Source organism: Glycine soja, chromosome 2, assembly GCF_004193775.1.
Source record: "Glycine soja cultivar W05 chromosome 2, ASM419377v2, whole genome shotgun sequence".
Lineage (NCBI taxonomy): Eukaryota > Viridiplantae > Streptophyta > Magnoliopsida > Fabales > Fabaceae > Glycine > Glycine soja.
This window is the reverse complement of record NC_041003.1, coordinates 17,150,453-17,170,807: the sequence shown is the minus strand read 5'-3', so window position 1 is coordinate 17,170,807 and position 20,355 is coordinate 17,150,453.

The window sequence follows — 20,355 nt, the reverse complement described above, 5'->3', positions numbered from 1 at the left end:
GGCTATTATGAAATTCTATTAGAAGTTACAAGCTCTCACTAATTGAATTTAAATTTGAAGGTTAGCAATAGAAAGGGGTAGAATATAAACTTGCCACACAAACCCAATGGTCAAAAACCTCACTAGCCAACTCTTATCTTTTCAATTCTTATTCCTCACCAACAACCTCAAGATACTCACCAATTCTCTCCCAAACAATGGTGGATGGCAATGCTATGTTCTTCTCACTCACCTCCAATCCTCTCCTAAACCCTAACCTTCCACCGAGAGCTTGAATTTATAGGAACACAAAATCAAAAATCAATTGACTGATAATTTTACTAAAGCCTTGCCTAAGGAAAAATCTTTTTTTTTTTCATGTTAGCAGTGAATTGGTTCCTATATTTAGGTATTTTTTTTGTTGAATTCCACTTTTCAGCTATATTTTAAAAAGGGTGCGTTAAATTTGTGAAATTATATTTTAGCCTATCTTGTATCTTTTTCTTTCTCTATCTCACCTTGATATTGTTTTCTCCTTAGCCACATTGCAACCAAAATAGGATAGATGAGTACCTTAATTAGTAATGTGAATTATTTTAAAGGACCTAAGCCTCTAATTGGATTTTCTCATAGACAAAGTCTTGTTATTATTTTATAAATTGCAAGTTTTGAATTCTACTGCTAATTTCTCTACTCAAGCATTGCAAATATTCTTTTTGGGTTGTGTTCATAATCTGACAACTTATGTGTTCCTATTGATTGTTGGTTATCGTCCCCCATTATCCATTTTCATTGCTGAGTGCTAATCCTTTACTGATGCTCATGATGTTATATCCAATCTTTGTTTTGAAATGTTGTAAAGATGATGAAATTGTTCAGCTGTTATTATATCTTGTATATTTGTTTTCTTTTTTGTTTATCTTGTATATATGTTTTCTTTTTTACTTTTTGGGTTCCTAATTTTTTTTTATAAATACTTGGAAATATTTTTAAAAATATTACTGCTACATCTTATATAATATTTTGATATCTTATATCACTGCTTTAAATGAAATTAAAGATAAGTTGTGGGCAAAATGGAATGGTTTTAAAATTAATTTTGTTGTTGTTTATATTCTGTTGCACGACATACATTACTACAAAAAATATTTATTACAATGTGCCAACTACAACGGTTGGCCAAAAACCGTCTTTAAAGAATATTTGGTGGTAATATTGTAATAAATTTATTAATAACGAAGATGGTTTTCGAATAACCGTCTTAAAATTGTGAGTTTAAGGATGGTTCGAAAAACCATTGTAATTGAATCATGTACAAAGACGGTTTTACAAAACCGTCTTTGTATCTTCTCTCTCTCTCTCTTATCGGGCAACGCACTGGTTGAGCTTTTTCACCTCGACTTCTTCGTCGTGACACTGAGGGAGTTGGTTCACTCTCTTTGTGTCTCTTTCTCTTCTTTGTCCCTTCACGCCAAGATCCGAATCGAGGACACGCCACTAGACTACCTTGATCGCATCATCCTCGTCAATGCCTCCACCGCCGCTGCCAACGGCGAGGTCTCCACGACACAAGGGGAGCTACTTAAGGTCTTCAATTGGGTTCTCGACATCATTGCTGAGACAGTTGGCACTACTCCTTTTAATTAAGTCGTTGAGGTCAATTAAATGTTTTTTCTTCTATTTTTCGTGTTCTTTCACGGTGCTTTGGATTTCTGCTGTGTACAGTACCATGGCCTGCTGCAATCTTTCATTTTGGTCCACCCAGATTCTCACTTCCCCATACAGAACCTCCCTTACGGAGTCTTCAAGGCCCAATCTGCTTTGCCTCCTCGTCATGGCGTCGCCATTGGCAACTTCGTCCTCGACCTCTCTGAAATCTCTTCTGTTGGTCTCTTCGACTATCCTCTCCTTAAAAACTCTGATACCCAATGAAAGAGCAGCATATAGGAAGGTGAGAAACTGCCATGCCACTTTTTATGATAGATGTGTGTGTGTTTGTTTTATTCTCTTATTTGATGTTTTCATATTTGATATTTGGTCCTGTTCTCCTTTTCTATCATTTGTCCATTGCAAAGATCGTGAGCTGTGTTGGATGAGCTTGAATCTTTGAAGCCTGAATTTAAACGCCTGGTGGAAAAAATGAATGACTCACATTTAAAAGCTCCATTCCTTGAAGAAAATGGCTTCAATAAGGCTTTGCAGAGTTCAGTGAATTCATCTTTGGAATGGTTGGCTGTTAGTATACAGGTGAGGACTTGAAGATAATGTTTTAGTATAAATTTATGGATACTGAAAATTCTCAACCTATTTGCATCTGTGCCTTGGTATCTCAACTAGGTGCAACATGAATTGCTTGGAAATTTTCATTTGTTTGCTTATTTTTTTTGTTTGTCAAAATGTCTTTGTGAAGAAATTGTGTAAATTGCACAAAACTTCCAATTTTTTTGCTCTAATGTGCTTGAATTCTGGTTTTGATTGTTTATTGGTGTCAATTCTTTTTTCCCCTGAAATATCTACAGCCTGCTGCTGGATTCAGTTCACACTCTTCATGGAATTATGATAATATGTCATCTTTAGATTCCAGGCCTATTGACAAGCAGTTTCAGAAAATGTAAGTTTTTCTACCTATTCATATTCTATTCACTTTTGGGTTTTGGCCATTCTGGGAGATAAGTACATGAACAGGAATTGCGAATCGAGATTTCGCTTGCATTTTCTTTTTGCCTCCCTTTTTGTCTGCAATTGTGTTTTCTTTTTGTGTGCATTTATGTCTATATTTCTGATATTTGTTGAAAATTGAAATTATAGGGTTTTAGGTATAGAGGGGGGAAAAGGAGAGAATGGATATTGAATACTCTAAAGTTGATGGACTTGATATGGTGTATTACAAAACATTTAAGTTATAACACTTACCATTATTTATACTAATACAAGACACACAATCATAGTTAAACGAGGGAATGAATAATGAAATATAAGCAAATATGGAAATCAATCTTAATTAGGAGATAATCTAAGATATAGTCAAGATACTGTGAGATATTTTTTATATAACAATATTGATATTGGACTTTGTGTAGGTTGAATATCCAAGCAATAGTGATCTCACACATGCCAAGGATTCAAGGTTTGACTTGCTTATTCTAATTTGAAATTTAGTTCCATGTCCTTTTTATGTTTCATATATTCATGATTTCTTGTTGTGCAACTTTCATAATTCTCATGTTCTTAATCTTTATTATTCTTTATTTTGTGGTCAATTTCTCTATCCATTACAATTTGTATTATTATTTTAAAACTATTTTTGTTATTTCCTTTTTCTTATTAATATGTTGTTTCTCATTATAAGTTTGTAATGCAATATGATTATAAAATATGCTGAAATTTTAATGTCAAATATTGTTCTAAGGGGTTTCATTAATTATTCATTTGCGATTAGTTAAGAGATAGACAGATCTTATATAGAAAATGGATTTTTCAAAATTTGCATCACTTCACCATTTTTTAGAATTATGAAGATTGGATTGGAGCTGATAATAACGTTGACACTATGAAAGTGTTCTCCATAAGTTTTGATCCATTCTATTAAGTTATTGTCCTTATAATAGTGATAATTCTTTATTTATTTTTTTTCTACTGATTTGTGATTCATACTATCACGAATTAGAACCTAAAATACAAAGCTATATCTTAACTTGTTGATTGCCAGTGACGAGGTTAGTTAGTGTATTGTTTCATAGTTTCCTTAGCATTTTGGTTGTGTTTTATCTTACCCATTTTTATTCTAGAAAAACTAACCAATTAAAAAGAAAGAAGAAGGGGAGAAAACTGCATTCTTCAAAAGAAATTAAAGTGAAACAGCTAATAATATGTGTCTATGACATTATCTTATTTACTTAAATGTGTCATTTTGGATATATATTCTTATCATATTATTCTACTAATCCTCTAATTAGTACTTTATGAAAATTGTATTAATTAAATGAATAATTAAATATATTTAATTTCTTAGAACTATAAAAAAGTCAATACTTTCTTTATCTAGTAAGGGGATTGGTAGGATTTAGAATTATTTGATATAATTATATGTCAATAGTATTTTTGGGTTACATCTCAATAGTTATAACTGACATGCAATTTTATGATGTCAATATTTTCCTAATAAATATTTATTTGCATGAATTGTTTTTACTGATAACTTTTAATTCTTATTCCATTTTGTTGTGGCAATTTGAAGGTCAAAGTGAAACATCTTCACAGAATAAGGTTGATGTTCATGAAAACAACCTAGATTCTCAAGTTGAGGATCGGGAGCTCAAAGTCCAGCTTTTGCATAAGTATAGTGGATATCTAGGGAGCCTCGAGGGAATTTTTGAAGAAGAAAAATAATGGAAAGTTACCAAAGGAAGCTTGGCAACAACTACTTGATTGGTGGAATAGGCATTATAAATGGCCATACCCTTCGGTAACTAAAATTCTATATCCTTTATAAACCATGCGATTGGTTTGTTTTATTTTTACTTTTCTGGGAAGTAGTGAATAAACCCAAAAATACACAATAAGTATAATAAAAACTAATTTAAAGTATCACATACATCATTTCATAAGCCAATCACTCTAAATCTAGGACAAACACACCTCATTGGGGATTGAAATTACTAAAAAAGTTCTTATACACTACATTTTCACGTTACCTCCTAACTCTTTTGTAATTTATGTTGTGTCATTGTCGAAGTATCTTATTTTTGTTTACCCAACTCATTTTTTTGTTAAAACTTAATATTTTTTTTATGTAAATACAAGATTTATATAATAAAGAAATTAGAGATGAAAAGCAAATCTAATTTTGAATTATTGAGCTTATAAAAAATTAGAAAAATAAGACGTGATTTAGATAATAAGACCATAAAAAAATTAATTAGCACAGTAATTTCACATATATATTATTTTCTTTTTAGTTTTTTGATTTATTTGGTTTGCACTGAATTGGATTAGTTTATGAACACTCCTTGCTAAAAAATAAATGGCAATCAAGTTTTATTTCATAATTCATTAATTCTTGGGCATATTATATTGTGTATTATATTCATATAAATATACAATAATTAGAATTGTTCTGCAATACTTGAAAATATCACAAGGATGATCAAAATAAAATGTTAAGGAACCTGTTTATAGGATTTGGCATATTCTGTCCCAAATATAATAGCTGTTCGCATTTGTGTTATTTGTCAGGCTAAGATAGTAGGAAAAACAAGCTATGCCAACAACTTGTCTGGGTATGATGAATATATTCCAATGGTAGACATACCTAATGATGCTGGTTGGGAGAAGCAAGCATCTCTATAGAGGTCTTACACCTCTAAAGATTAGTGACTTATGGTCCATAGGTATTTATATGGTGTACTCTTTTTATGAACTATATTGCCCCTTGATTGTTCTCATACACTCCATCATTCCGAGGACCATAGGTCTTGGAAGGAGCCCTCACAATATTGAACCTTATGGTTTTGTTTTAGTTGAGATTCCTTGTATTTGAATATTGATTATCTAATTTTATGTAGTAGTGGTAGAATTCATATAGAAAATTTGTTATTAACCTTATGTACTATTTTATTAGAATTTTCCCTTTTTATTATTTTATTAGAATTTTTAATTTTTTTTATAATAAGATATTCTAAGACAATTATTTAAAAAATCATCTTAGAAAGTGTATATTCTAAGACAATTCTTAACTAAGAATCGTCTTAGAAGAATATCCTTCTAAGATGGTTCGGGTACTCTTCTAAGACTATTGTTAGCTAAGAACCGTCTTAGAAGAATACTCTAAGACGGTTTTTCTAAGAACCGTCTTAAAAAGATACCCTTCTAAGATGATTTTTATTCTAAGACAGTTTTTAGATAAAAACCGTCTTAGAAAATGATATCTTTCTAACTTTTATATTTTAACTAAAAATTCAGCTGTTGCATGCTATAGCACTAGTTTTGAACATGTGATTTTTGAAATTTTGGGTCTCACCTCTTGGTTTCAGATTCCTACTTTTGGATTGAAAGCATGAAAAAATTTGTGTGATTTGATTTCATATTTTTTCTATTTTTACGAGTTTGAACTATGAAACAATTTCCCATCGTTGACTAAAATGTTTGAATTTTGCTTATTTTACTTTGAGTTCAGCATGACTTATGTTGGAGTTGTAAGGTTGACTTAGTGTGAAAGGAGAAGGGGGCGGGGGGAGGAGAAGAGGTTGTGGGTTCAGTTTTTCCATTGACAAACAACTAACAACAATTGACATTGGCCGATAAAAAAAATGTTAAAGCTGAAATGGTTTGTTCCCATAAGGTTAAGGCAACACATGTAGCATGGTTTGTTCCCATAAAATGTCAAACATGCAAAGACCACTTGTGGCATGACCTATAGAACATAAGGCTCTGTGTTTCCTACAAGTGTCCATTGGCTTGTTTGACATCCAATAATGAACTATTATTTAATAGTTGGTGCTTCACTTTGCCCAAGTGAGGATATTTGGAGTGAACCTTAATCTGAGATATTTTGATGGTTTTTTATTTAACGTTTAATCAAGGCTTGTTTTCTAGATGTAACAAATATATATCATTATTCCTTGGGGGAAAATCGGCAAGCAAAAAAGATCATATGGCAGTTCATATAGGTGGTTTCTTTGCTTACTACTATTTATTAAGTATTTAGTATTGATATTTTGTATAACCTTTTGTACAATTTCTCACTATCAATGTGCAGACTCAGATGTTGAAGAATGTGATGAGGTATACTAGATAGATAAGAGCTTGAAGTGGCTTTTGAAGACTAGCAACTTGAATTCGGTCCTCACCATAAAGTGTGGTCTTCAAGGGTACAATGAATTATGGGCTTAGGATTGTTATAATTCCCTCTACATCAAGAAGATAATTGGACAATTTTTTTTTAATTACTAATTTGAAAATATTTTTAAAAATATTACTTAGACATCGTTTATAATATGTTGATGTGTTATATCACTGTTTTAAATTAAATTAAAGATAAGTTGTTGGATAAATGGCAAGGTTTTAAAGTGAATTTGTTTGTTATTTATATTCTGTTGCATTGCATAATAGATTTATTTATTATTCTTATGAGTTCCTATTCTGTTTGTATTATTTTTTGTTTGTTTCCAGATCAATTTTAGTTTTTTTATTTAATCTTTGACTAAAAATTCAAGCTGGAATGCTTGTATTTTGTTTATTTTACTTTGACTTCAGCATGCTTTTGTTGAAGTGGAATGGTTTGTTCCCTTAAGTTCAAGGCAAACAAGGAATGCTTGTGGCATATAAGTCAAACAAGGAAACACTTGAAGTTTAGTTTTCTTCCCATAAGATGTCAAACAAATAAAGAACACTTGTGGCATGACTAGAACTGAAGGCACCATGCTTCCTACAAGTGTTCGTTGCTTGTTTGACATCTAATAATGAACTATTTAATAGTTGGTGCTTCACTTGTCCAAGTGAGGATATTTGAAGTAAATCTTAATCTAAGATTCTGTGTTAAGATATTTTGATGGTTTTTTATTTAACATTTTATCAAGGCAAGTTTCCTAGACGTGTAACAAAAAATTATCTATGATTATTCCTTGGAAAAATTTGGCTAGTGAAAAAGATCATATGGTAGTACTATAGGTTTTTAAATTTCTATCTTATTACAAACAAAGAATATTACTTGGAAAATATCTTTTCAGAATTCAAGTAGCTGTAATGTTGTTGTTGAGAAATCTTTTTTCTTCGATTAGTGCATGACAAAAGACTAAAAGGGGTTTTTATTTCTACATGACAGTTTAGTCTGTGGTTCTGGCATGCTAATACTAAAAACTGGATACAATGGAAGCCATTATTGGTTAAACTGTTAGGGAACTGTAATTCAAATTATTTATTAATGTATAACTGTTAGTTGATGAATACGACTAACTTTTGTGTATAAAACTTGTGTAAATTGTATCAAACTCCTTCAATTTATGGTTATTTTGTAGTGTTGTTATTACTTTTGGTTAAAGATAGGTAATAAATACTTAGTACTTTCATTTTGTGTGTTTAATAATCATTTTCTCTCAATTTCAGGTTAATTAGGAAAGTTTTGAAGTGCTGATTTTCACCCTCTCGCTAAGCCAATATGATGGCTTAACGAGCCATCTGCTGAGCGCAACATTCCTCGGCTAAGTGCGAGGAAGAATCTAGAAGAAGGATGAGCTATGCTTGTTCGCTGAGCGAAGGGCCATCCCGCTAAGCGCACCGCTTCAGTCCATCCACTGAGTGAGAAAAGCCGCACTAAGCCGAAATTCACTAATGTGCGCTAAGCGGTTCAAAATTGCGCTAAGTGCACGAGCACGAACAAAGCCACCTATTTAAGCCTGAAATCAGATTTTTGATGGGTGTTTGGCCTTTTCTTGAAGCTTCTGCATGTCTAGAGAGTTCTAGAGAGAGAAAGGTCCAAGTTCCAGAGAGTTTGAGAGATTTTGTCGTGTGAAGATCTGTAGAGACCAGAGCTTGAAGATGAAGCCATCCTGAGAGCTTAAGATGAGTTTGTGAGTGATTGTGAGGTTCTAAAGGTGGAGGAGACATCCCCACTACTTGTATTTCTTCAATATTTCATCCTTCTCCTCTCTTTGTTGTAATGGAAGCTTCCCAGTTATGGAAAGCTAAATCCTTTGTTGGATCTTCCTTGTAGGTACTTGATGTAAATATCTTTTTATCTATTTAATGATGTTTTGTGTGTTTGCTATGCTATTAGAACTTCATTCTACCATGCTTTTGCCTTGATCACGTAGACGCATGTGTTTTTAGGATCATTCAATAGTGGAAACTGGTCTGATTCTTAGAACTTGATAGGACGAGGCTAGTTTGTCGTATTATCACAAGGGATCGGGGTATGGTAACCTAGTTGTTGTATGTTTGTCTTAATGCGGTCCTGGCCGAGTTTAGTCCAACAAGAGGAATCTGCGGATGATGCTTGATCAGGATTAGACTAGACTATCATGAGGAATCGAGGTTTAGCATTTCAGGAGACACCATAGAACGCATAAGCATTATTAAGTAGAGAATATCTTTTTAACATCAGGCACCTATTAGGAAGAGCAACGTGTCGTCTTTTTGTCTTTACACATCATTACTCACGTGATTTTTTTTTAATAGTTAGCTTACACACCTGTTCATAGTAAACACATCTTTTTTTACACTAGACACCTATTCATTGAAATGGCTTTACCAAATAACATAAGTTCCCCGAGAGTTTGATACTCTGTTCTTATCGTTTTATACTACTTGCGCGATCCGGTGCACTTGCTGGAGGTGAACAAAAACCATAGATGCCATGTATGTAATTTCTATTATTGTGATTTTTAGCTTTTACGAACCCAACCCTATGATGTAAGCTCCATTGGAGCTTGTAGGCCCAGGATCTTCTTCATCAATGAATTCCTTTGCTTCTTCGAAGATGAATGGCAGCGGAATGGAGAAGGAAGAGAGAGAGGAGATGCCACTTCAAGGAGAAGATGCGTCTAGAAGAAGCTCACCACCATAGGAGGCCATGGATAAGAGCTTGGAGGAAGAAGGAGATGAATGAAGGGAGAGGAAGAGAAGAGCACGAAATTTTATGCTCTAAAAGAGCACTGAAATCTGAAGTTTAATTTTCAAACGATCAAAGTTGAAAAAAATGACCATACATGACCTCTATTTATAGCCTAAGTGTCACACAAAATTGGAGAAAAATTTGAATTTCTATTCAAATTTCACTTGGATTTGAAATTGAATTTGTGGAGCCAAATTTTCACTACTTATGATTAGTGAATTTTAGTTATGGTTCAGCCCACTAATTGAAGATCAAGTCTAAGATTCTCCATTAAGTGTGCTTAGGTGTCATGAGGCATGTAAAGCATGAAGGACATGCACAAAGTGTAACTATATGATGTGACAATGGGGTGTAGCAAGCAAATGCTCACCTCCCCCTCTAAAATTTAATTGGATTGGGCTTTTCCCAATTCAATTAAATTTATTTTCCAACACACACATCAAATATTCACTTAATGTATGTGAAATTACAAAACTACCCCTAATACAAAAACTAGTCTAGGTGTCCTAAAATACAAGGGCTGAAAAATCCTATATTTCTAGGGTACCCTACCTACATTATGGAGCCTTAAATACAAGGCCCAAAAATAATGAAACCTTAATCTAATATGTACAAAGATAAGTGGGCTCATACTTAGCCCATGGGCTCGAAATCTACCCTAAGGCTCAAGAGAACCCTAGGGCCTTCTCTTACATCTCTGGCCCAATCTACTTGGAGTCTATCCAATGCCCTTGCGGGGTAGGATTGCCTCATTCCCTCCCCCTTGAAAAGGATTTGACCTCAAATCCCGAGATTCTTGAAACTCTGAGCTTTTTTCCTCAACACATGTAAAAAGAACAAAAACATATATATTAGTGGTGTTTGGTATGTTGAAGTAAGGTAAGGTCTGAAAATCCATTTCCTGGGCATCTTCCCATGAAGGAACATGGTTCCTCACCAACTCAATGAGTGGTGCTACAAGTATAGAAAAATATGGGACAAACCTTTTGTAAAAGTTTGTTAAGTCATGGAAGCCCCAAATTTTCCTTATACATGGTGGAGTGGGCCACTCAGGAATGACCTTTATTCTCTTAGGGTTCATGGGAACCCCTTGATCACTGTTTAAAAAAATTAAGAAAAGTAATGCAATAAAATATACCTTTTTCTGTATTTTCATGTTGATTATTCCTACCAAAAAGTATGACAAACCTAAGGTGTCCCATATGAGTAAGGTGTCCCATATGAGTACCTAAGTTTGTATTGAAACTAAAAATAAGAACAAATATGTACACAAATCATGAAGATGTTGGGTGCATGAATGATTTTACAAAAGAGGGTTGCACCACTCAAAAACATTCATCATACCACCTATTTTAGGGATTTGGTGCCTAATAATACATATTTTGGGCACCAACAAAGCACAAGGGTTTAAGCTCGCTCTTGTGAACCAAACCCTCATCCAACAACTCCTTTACTTGAGGATTAAACTCAAGCCTAAGAGGTGTGGCAATGCTAACAAGTGTCTTTTTACAAAGGACAAAATGTGGAGATTGTCTAAGAGGGGAAATTTCTTTAATATTTGTCTTTATTTAAAAATGTCTTTACTTCTTAGCTAACCTCTTGGAGGAGACACTTACCTCCTTACACTCCTTCTTAACCATTAAAGGTTATCCATCTTCTTGGGGGTAGATTTCTTCACTAGATTCTTCCCCTTTTGCTTCTTCACTTTCACTAGAGGAAGGTGAAGTAGTAGCCTCATCTTGGCTACTATAAATGTCTTGGCTCCTCATAATCATGGTTTTCTTGGTGGGGCATTGAGAAGTAATGTGTCCACTTCCAAGACATTTAAAACACTTTATAGAGCTAGTCTTTTCTTGCATACTAGCCTTAGGGGGTTGCTTTTCTATGGTGTTACCCTTATCTTTCTTGGGTTTTGAAGGTGCAGCCCCCAAAATTCCATGGGCTTGGTCTTTCCTTGGATAAGAGTGAAAGCCATAAGATTTTGAAGAAGGCTTTCTTTTAAGTTGTTGCTCTACTCTTATACAAAGTTGGACTTGCTCATCTAGGTCCCTATATGGAAGGAGTTTAACCTTGTCCCATACTTCTATATTAAGCCCACTAAGGAACCTAGCTATGCTTGTTCTTTCCTCCTCCCTAAGTCCAGGTCTTAAAAAGAGTAGTTCCATTTGTTGTCTATATTCTTCAACACTCATTCTCCCTTATCTAAGCCTTTGGAGCTTGTCCATAAGCTCCCATTCATAGTAGGAGGGAATGTGCCTCTTCCTAAGGGCCACTCTTAAGATCATTCCAAAAATCTACTGGAGGATCCCCATGAGTCCTTCATTCCCTAACAAGGGAAGTCCACCAATAGAGGGTATACCTTTGAAAGCTAAGGGTAGCCAATGGAACTTTTCTCTCTTCTCTAATATGATGGCAAGCAAAGAGTTGTTCAACCTTCATTTCCCAATCTAAGTAGGTCTCAATATTATCTTTTCCATGGAAATATGGGAGGCTAATGTTAACCTCTTGAGGCCTTCTATCCTTTTCTCTTCTTTGGGAGTGATGTTTAGTATGTGAACTATGGCACCCTCTATAATAGCCTCTAAGTTCTTCACTTAAACTCTTGCAAGAGTCATGACTACTATATGAGGCATGTTTTTCTCTTTTCATTTCTTTCATTATTTTTCTTCTCTCTTCCTCTCTTATTTTCTCTCTTTCATCTTGACTTATTTCTTCCACTCTTTTTTTGCCTTTTTCTTTTCTCTCTTGTTTTTCTTTCAAAAACTTAAGGGATCTCAATTCATCTAATATCTTATACAAGGGGTCCTTAGGAGGAGAACCCTCACCATTAACACTAGATGAAGAATGAAGACTCATGTTGGTTCCTAAGTTATGGTTTTTTATTGTTGGGGGTTTGAAAACAAAAGGTAAAAGAAACTATGGTTGAAACTAGCCAAAATAAACACTAAAAGAGGTTTGAAAGATAAGGTAAAAACTAATTGGTAAAAGGCAAGCTATCTAGGCGGTTTGACAATGGAGGGTAAAGGAAATAAGCTATGAAAGTAAGCAAGAAACTAAAGTGCAAGAAATGCAAACTAGGCGGATCCGAAGAGTGTTTGGATGGCCTCATTTAAGGTTCCCAAAAGAACACTCCCTATCCTAAGGGAGAATTGCCTAAAATTATTACACACAAATGGAAGTAGGGTGACCTATTGGAGGCTCCCAACTTACTTCCAATGAAAGGCCTTTTTGTTACAAAATTTGAAAGCAAAGAAAATTGCCAATTACAAAATTACAAAAAAAAAGTCCTCAATTTTGGTGGCTATTTTCTCTTTGGTGTTTCACTCAATTTGGAGTGCTTCTTAGTCCAATAGCTCTTAAGGTGGTTGGCCCCTTGCTTCTTGACTCAAATTCTTCAAGGTATGACACCATTCGTCCTTTCCAATTCCCTATATGGCAACTCACAAGCAAGGAAACAAAGAGACAAGCAATAACCAAAGACCCAAAAAATAATGAAATGAAAGCTAAACCAATAGAGTTTTAACAAGACAAATTTTCAAGGATTATCCAACAGTTAAAGCAATGAAAAGCACACAAAAGCAAGCTAGGACTCAAAGAGAAACCTAGAATGGCTCTAGAGTAGAGTAGAAAAACTATAAAAAAAAAGAATCAAGAAACCTCTAGTTTTGGCACTTGTTTTCACAATAATTTTCAATTGAAATTTCATAACTAGGATTGGTGTAAAATAGGCACCAATTATAGAACAAATTTTGAGCCAAAACAATAAGCACACTTCCCTTTCACTTTTTTTTTCCTGGACACTGATTTTTCAGACAACTTGTGTGATTTTTCTTATTTTTTCCTTTATTCCAAATTGCTTGGTTCTTTTTTCAAATTTTTTTTCCGGATGTCTAGAAAATTCAGTAAGAATTTCAGCTCAAAACATGTAGTGACCAATTTACAGTAATTTATACAAGTTCGTATGTTCAAGCTGCCAGCACCAGCGATTTCAACCTAGAAATCAAGAGTAGTGTTTATGTTGCTTAAGGCTTGGATAGTTACAATTTGTGTTTGCTTATGCTCAATTATCTTGAATAACACAATTCAAGAGAGCTTAAGACTTATTTTTATTCACAAATCCAGCCACAACTCAGCACCACAACTCAACTTCATCATAAGCATCATGTAGGAAACTTAGAAAACAAAAAAAAAAAAAAAAGAGTTCAACAACAAGAGTACTTCTAGGAATTGATTTAGAACATGTTATGAACTAAATAACATGCATGAATTAGACTCAAAATTCAAAAGATAGGCTAAGAATGAAAAGAATACATGAACAAATGTATCTAGAATTCAGTAAAGAAAATAAAAATTCAACACAAACTTAGAACATAATGTGACAATTACTATGACTAAAGTTGACTCTAAGACAACATGGATTAAGTGATTTACACTTAGATTTTTGTGTTTTTTTTTCCTAATCAATATTTTGAAAGAAAATTTAGATCTAAAGGTTCAGCACAAGAATATTATGAATGAAAAATGATAGATCCTAAAATCAACACAAAAACCTGATTCAAGAGTAGATCTACAAAATTTGAACCATAGAAATGCAAGAACAAGTGTAGATCTAAGATTTAATTGGTTTATTTTTTTTGAATCTACTCTTAACAGCACCAAACCACAAGACAATGGAGGATATACATGGAGAATAAGATGAAGAACAAGGAATTAAAGAGAATTCACCGAACAAAAAGATAGAGGAAGCAAAAGAACATCACCTAGATGGAGATGCTCTTGATACCACATGATGTAAGCTCCATTGGAGCTTGTAGGCCTAGGATCTTCTTCATCAATGGATTCCTTTGCTTCTTGGAAGATGAATGGCAGCGGAATGGAGAAGGAAGAGAGAGAGAGGAGACACCACTTCAAGGAGAAGATGAGTTTAGAAGAAACTCACCACCATAGGAGGCCATGGATATAAGCTTGAAGGAAGAAGGAGATGAATGAAGGGAGAGGAAGAGAAGAACACAAAATTTTGTGCTCTAAAAGAGTTCTGAAATCTGAAGTTTAATTTTCAAATGATCAAAATTGAAAAAAATGCACACACATGACCTCTATTTATAGCCTAAGTGTCACACAAAATTGGAGGGAAATTTGAATTTCTATTCAAATTTCAGTCGGATTTGAAATTGAATTTGTGGAGCCAAATTTTGGAGCCAAAATTTCACTAATTATGATTAGTGAATTTTAGTTATGGTTCAGCCCACTAATCCAAGATCAAGTCCAAGATTTTCCACTAAGTGTGCTTAGGTGTCATGAGGCATGTAAAGCATGAAGGACATGCATAAAGTGTGACTATATGATGTGGCAATGGGGTGTAACAAGCAAATGCTCACCTCCCCCTCTAAAATTTAATTGGATTGGGCTTCTCCCAATTCAATTAAATTTATATTCCAACACACACACGTCAAATATTCACTTAATGCATGTGAAATTACAAAACTATCCCTAATACAAAAACTAGTCTAGGTGCCTTAAAATACAAGGGCTGAAAAATCCTATATTTCTAGGGTACCCTACCTACATTATGGAGCCTTAAATACAAGGCCCAAAAATAATGAAACCTTAATCTAATATGTACAAAGATAAGTGGGCTCATACTTAGCCCATGGGCCTAAAATCTACCCTAAGGCTCATGAGAACCCTAGGGCCTTCTCTTACATCTCTGGCCCAATCTATTTGGAGTCTATCCAATGCCCTTGTGGGGTAGGATTGCATCACCCTAGCTATCTCATAAATTCTTTACTCTCTTCATTCTTCTTGCTATAGAAGAGAAGTAAATAAGGAAGTATTGAAAGTTCTTGGGATAGAACAGAAGGTAAATTTGTTCTTTGAACATTCATTGTAAAACTAGGATTGCACGCAACTGATAATAAGATAAGATGTTAGGATTTCTGGGAAGTCTGCAATCTTAATTTACTTTTCTATAATATTTGACTCTTTGTAGTTACACATTAAAATATTATTGTGCAAATTTTAATTAGAATGGTCTTTCACCTCTTGCAAACATTGAATAGGCATCCAGAAATTAGTAAGCTTAAACTCATCAGTTTATGCTTGATGTTGTACAACATACAATGATCTCATTATTTAGCTCTTGTAGTCATGAATACCAAATGACCATGGCATGGCAGTAATCTGGAAGTGGATTAATGACACTAGTAAGAATTAGAGGCATGTCCACAAGGTTTGTAGAACTATTTTATGTTTTAAATGTGGTTGCTTTTGGAATCTTTTATTTATTTATTTATTTATTATTGTCATGATGCTCCTTTTTTGTCCCTCAATACTTCAATGCATCCATTAAAGTACTCCATTTATAAAATTTGTCTTAATACTTATTTACAAACCATGATGGGTTCTTACAAGACTATGCTTACTCAATGTGTTTTTTCAATTCCTATTAATTATCTGTTAGACTAACTATGATTAGTAGTTAGACTATTAGAGTAGGACAGTTGTGTGAGAGCTGTAATCAACTAACTAAGGTTAGTTGACAGTTGAAGTGTCATCAATTTTCAGTGGGTTGAATAATATTTCATCTTCATAATTTATCTTTTTCTTTGAATCCTTTTATGGTATCATAGTGCTAGGTTCGATCCTCGGGTAGATTTTTCATGGCTTCCACAAATTCTAATTGCAATGGAGGTTCTTCTCTGCTTCCTCCCCCTCCCCTGCTAACACCGGTGGTGACTTCTTCATCTTCAACCATGACTTTGTTTTTGCACTCCATCTCTGAAAAATAGAATAGGTCCAATTATCTTTTTTGGTGTCAATAGGTTCAACCTATTATCAAAGGCTAGCCTTTTTTTAACTACTGATGGTTAGCTTTGTTAGCTAACTTAACTAGCTCAAGGTTAGTTGATAGTTACTAATGTTAGTTCTAACAACTGTCTTGTATAAATACTAGAGATATAATTGTTTTCAGTTGAGTTAGTTGTTGGATCGAGTGGCCTCAGAATAATTAAGAAGGGGGGGTTAAATTAATTATTCCTAAACCATTACTAATTAAAAATTACTCTTCTAAGGCTTTTACTAAATTGTTAAGAGAATGAGGAGTAGAAGAGAAACTTAATAGAAAGTAAAAGTGGAAATTAAATGCACAACGGAAAGTAAAAGAGTAGGGAAGAAGGAAACAAACACACAAGAGTTTTTATACTGGTTCGGCAACAACCCATGCCTACATCCATTCCCTAAGCGACATACGGTCCTTGAGATTTCTTTCAACCTTGTAAAAATCCATTTACAAGCAAAGATCCACAAGGGATGTACCCTCCCTTGCTATCTTTGAACCTAGTGGATGTACCCTCCACTAGAACTGATCCACAAGAGATGTACCCTCTCTTGTTCTCAGTCAAACCCAAGTAGATGTACCATCTACTTGTACCACAAAGGATATACCCTCCAATGTGTTAAGACAAAGATCTCAGGCGGTTAAACCTTTGATACTTTGTGAATGGGGATACAAAAGAATTCTCAGGCGGTTAGTCCTTTGAAAACTTTTGTATAAGGGAAAGGGAAGAATCAAAAGAATTCTCAGACTGTGTCGTTTTGAATTCTTTGACAAGGGAGAAGGGAGACACAAAAGAATTCAGGCGGTTAGTCCTTCGTTCTTTTGGAAAAGGGAGAAGAGAGACACAAAAAGAATTCAAGCGGTTAGTCCTTGGCGAATTCTTTTTGGCAAAGGGAGAAGGGAATGAAAAAGATGAACAACACAAGTTTTCAAGGTTTTGAAAAACCAGAAAAATTTGGAAAGCTTTTGGCAAAAGGAAGAAGAAGAAGAAGTTCAAAGAGACTCAGAAATCAATGTGGAAAACTTGCTTGCGTAAAGAATGAATTGGAAAAGATTGATTGATAGAATGAATTAATTGAAAATGCAAAACAAAGCCTTGCTTTTATAGACTCTTCATGTCTGGTCAAGAAGACCATTTAGAAGAGTTATAACTTTTAGAAAAACTTAAAACCAATTTGAAAAAGTCAAAACCTTTTTGAAAAGTTACATCTTTTGATTTATTCAGAAACAACCACTGGTAATCGATTACCAAATCAGTGTAATCGATTACACAAAGCTTTTAGTGAAAGGATGTGACTCTTCACATTTGAATTTGAATTTCAACGTTCAAAGGCACTGGTAATCGATTACCAAAACATTGTAATTGATTACAACTTTTTTGAAATCAATTGGAATGTTGTAAATTCATTTGAAAACTTTTTCAAATCCATTTTGCTACTGGTAATCGATTACAACAATCTGGTAATCGATTACCAGAGAGTAAAAAATCTTTGGTAAACATGTTTTGAGAAAAATTCATGTGCTACTCAGTTTTTGAAAAAACCTTTTCATACTTATCTTGATTAAGTCTTCTCTTGATTCTTGAAACTTGAGTCTTGAATCTTGTTCTTGATTATTCTTGATTCTTGATTCTTGGAAACTTGAAACTTTTCTTGAATCTTTCTCTTGATTCTTGAATTCTTTGGCATCATCAAAATAACCTTTGAAGGCATTGCTTCCACATTAGTTAATATCAACTCCATTTCTGAAGTTTGTGATTTTCTCTTCTTTCATTTATGAAATAATTTTATGGTATCATAGAGCTTTGTTCGATCTTGAGCCTCAACAAATTTCCAACCTCCTCCTACCCCTCCACCACCATTTTCTTCAACTTCAGTGGCTGATTCTATTCCTCAACTGATTCTGATGGCGGTTCCGATACATCAACCTATTCCAATGGTGGTTCCGATTCCAGATCCAGTTTCGATGGAGATTCCTCAGTCTATTCTAACGTTGACTCCAATTCTGGTTGTTGCGACACCGCTTCATGCGGTTCTATCGCCGTGGCGACTTTGTATTCACAATCACATCCTTCTCGCATGCGATTTCTATGAGCAAGTAGAACCAGTGTTGAGAGGTCATCGCCTTCATTATTTTCTTGAACATCCTACAATTCCTCCGTGATTCAGAACTTTAGCTGATCGTGATCTTAGAATCGAATCTCCTAAGTATTTTGCTTGGGAATCATAAGATAAACTTCTGCTATCCTGGCTTCTATTTACAATTTATGTAGAGGTTCTTCCTTGGTTTCTTGGATGTCAAACTTCGTGGCATCTGTGGGATAAAATCCACTCTCATTTTCGTTCCTTGATTCATGCTAAGATGAGACAACTACAAATTGAACTTCATAGCATGCAATTGGAGAATAGATCAGTGTCTGAATATCTACTTCAAATTCAGACTATTGTTGACTCTCTTAGTTCAATAGGAGTGACAATTTCTTCATATGAACATCTTGATGTTATTCTTGAAGGGCTACCTAGGGAGTATGAGTGTACAATGTCTTTGATTTGCAGTAAGTTTGAACCTCTTTCCATTGATGAGGTTGAAACATTACTACTAGGTGATGAAGTTAGTAGGCTTGACAAATTTCAGAAACCTGATTCTCTAATAGTATTCATCTTACTCAAGGAGCTTTTACTTCTAATAGTTCTATTAATTTTTCTCAAGGAGCTTCAACTTCTAATAATTTCACTTATGCTCAACCTATTCAAGTGGTTCAAAATTTTCCGAGTTCCTCTAATGGCAGTTCCAATACTCAGAACTTTGATACTCAAGCCAATCTTACTCAAGGAAATTAAAATAATTTTGTTAGAGACTGGAAACACAATTAAGAAAAATAGCACAATAATATGAGGGAATAAGTGTATTATTTCTGACTCAAGAAGGAACAATACAAAAGGAATGAATTCCTCTGCCCAAAGCTCAACTCCTACAAAAAGGTATCCTTTTCTATCCATAACAAAATGCACAATCTCCAAAATATCCTTTCTCTCTCCTATCTCATTTCCTAAATATCCAACAATACCTTCATACTTTTTATAGCATTTTGTGACCCCACTTGCCACCTCAGTTCCTCTCTTGGCTTCCTAGTTGGATCTAAGCCCATACCTTTGGCCCTATCAAATTCCATTAACAATGGTAACCAGTTTTTTTAACTTTGGTCGAGGTGGATGTGGCTATGATGGTGGAAATAGAGGTAGAAGTAATGCTGGTAGAGGTGATGGTCGTGGCCGTGGAAGGTCTACAAATGTCCAGTGTCAAGTTTGTCATAAATATGGTCATGAAGATTCATTTTGTTATCATTGCTATGAAGAAAATTATGTTCCTACACAACCTACGAACTATGGAAATACACAATCTACTCCTTCAACACAACTACCTTCTGTGCAATAAGCTGTAACTCAACATCTTCCCTCTGCTCAGCAGTACATGCCTATAATGGCTCTTATTCATTACTACTATCCTCAAATGCCATATGTGCACAATGCTAGAATTCGAGCAACTATTTCTCCTCAAACTCGACCTCAAGCCAACATAGCTACTGCTTGTTCAACATCTTCAAACTACTAGTATATTTTGGTGCCTTTCATCATGTCACAAATGTCTCTCAAAACATCCAGTAAGTGACTCCCTTCAAAGGACCCGATCGAATCACAATTGGTAGTGGGCAAGGTCTTGGGATAAATTCCACAGGTCTAACTTCATTTCAATCTCCTTTAAACCCTAAATTTTCTCTCATTCTTAACAATTTGCTCTTTGTTCCTTCAATTACTAAAAATTTGATTAGTGATTCACTTTTGTAAGGATAATTTGGTTTACTTTGAATTTCACCCTACCTTCTGTTTGGTGAAATCACAGGTTTCTAAAGAGGTTCTCCTCAAGGGGTTGG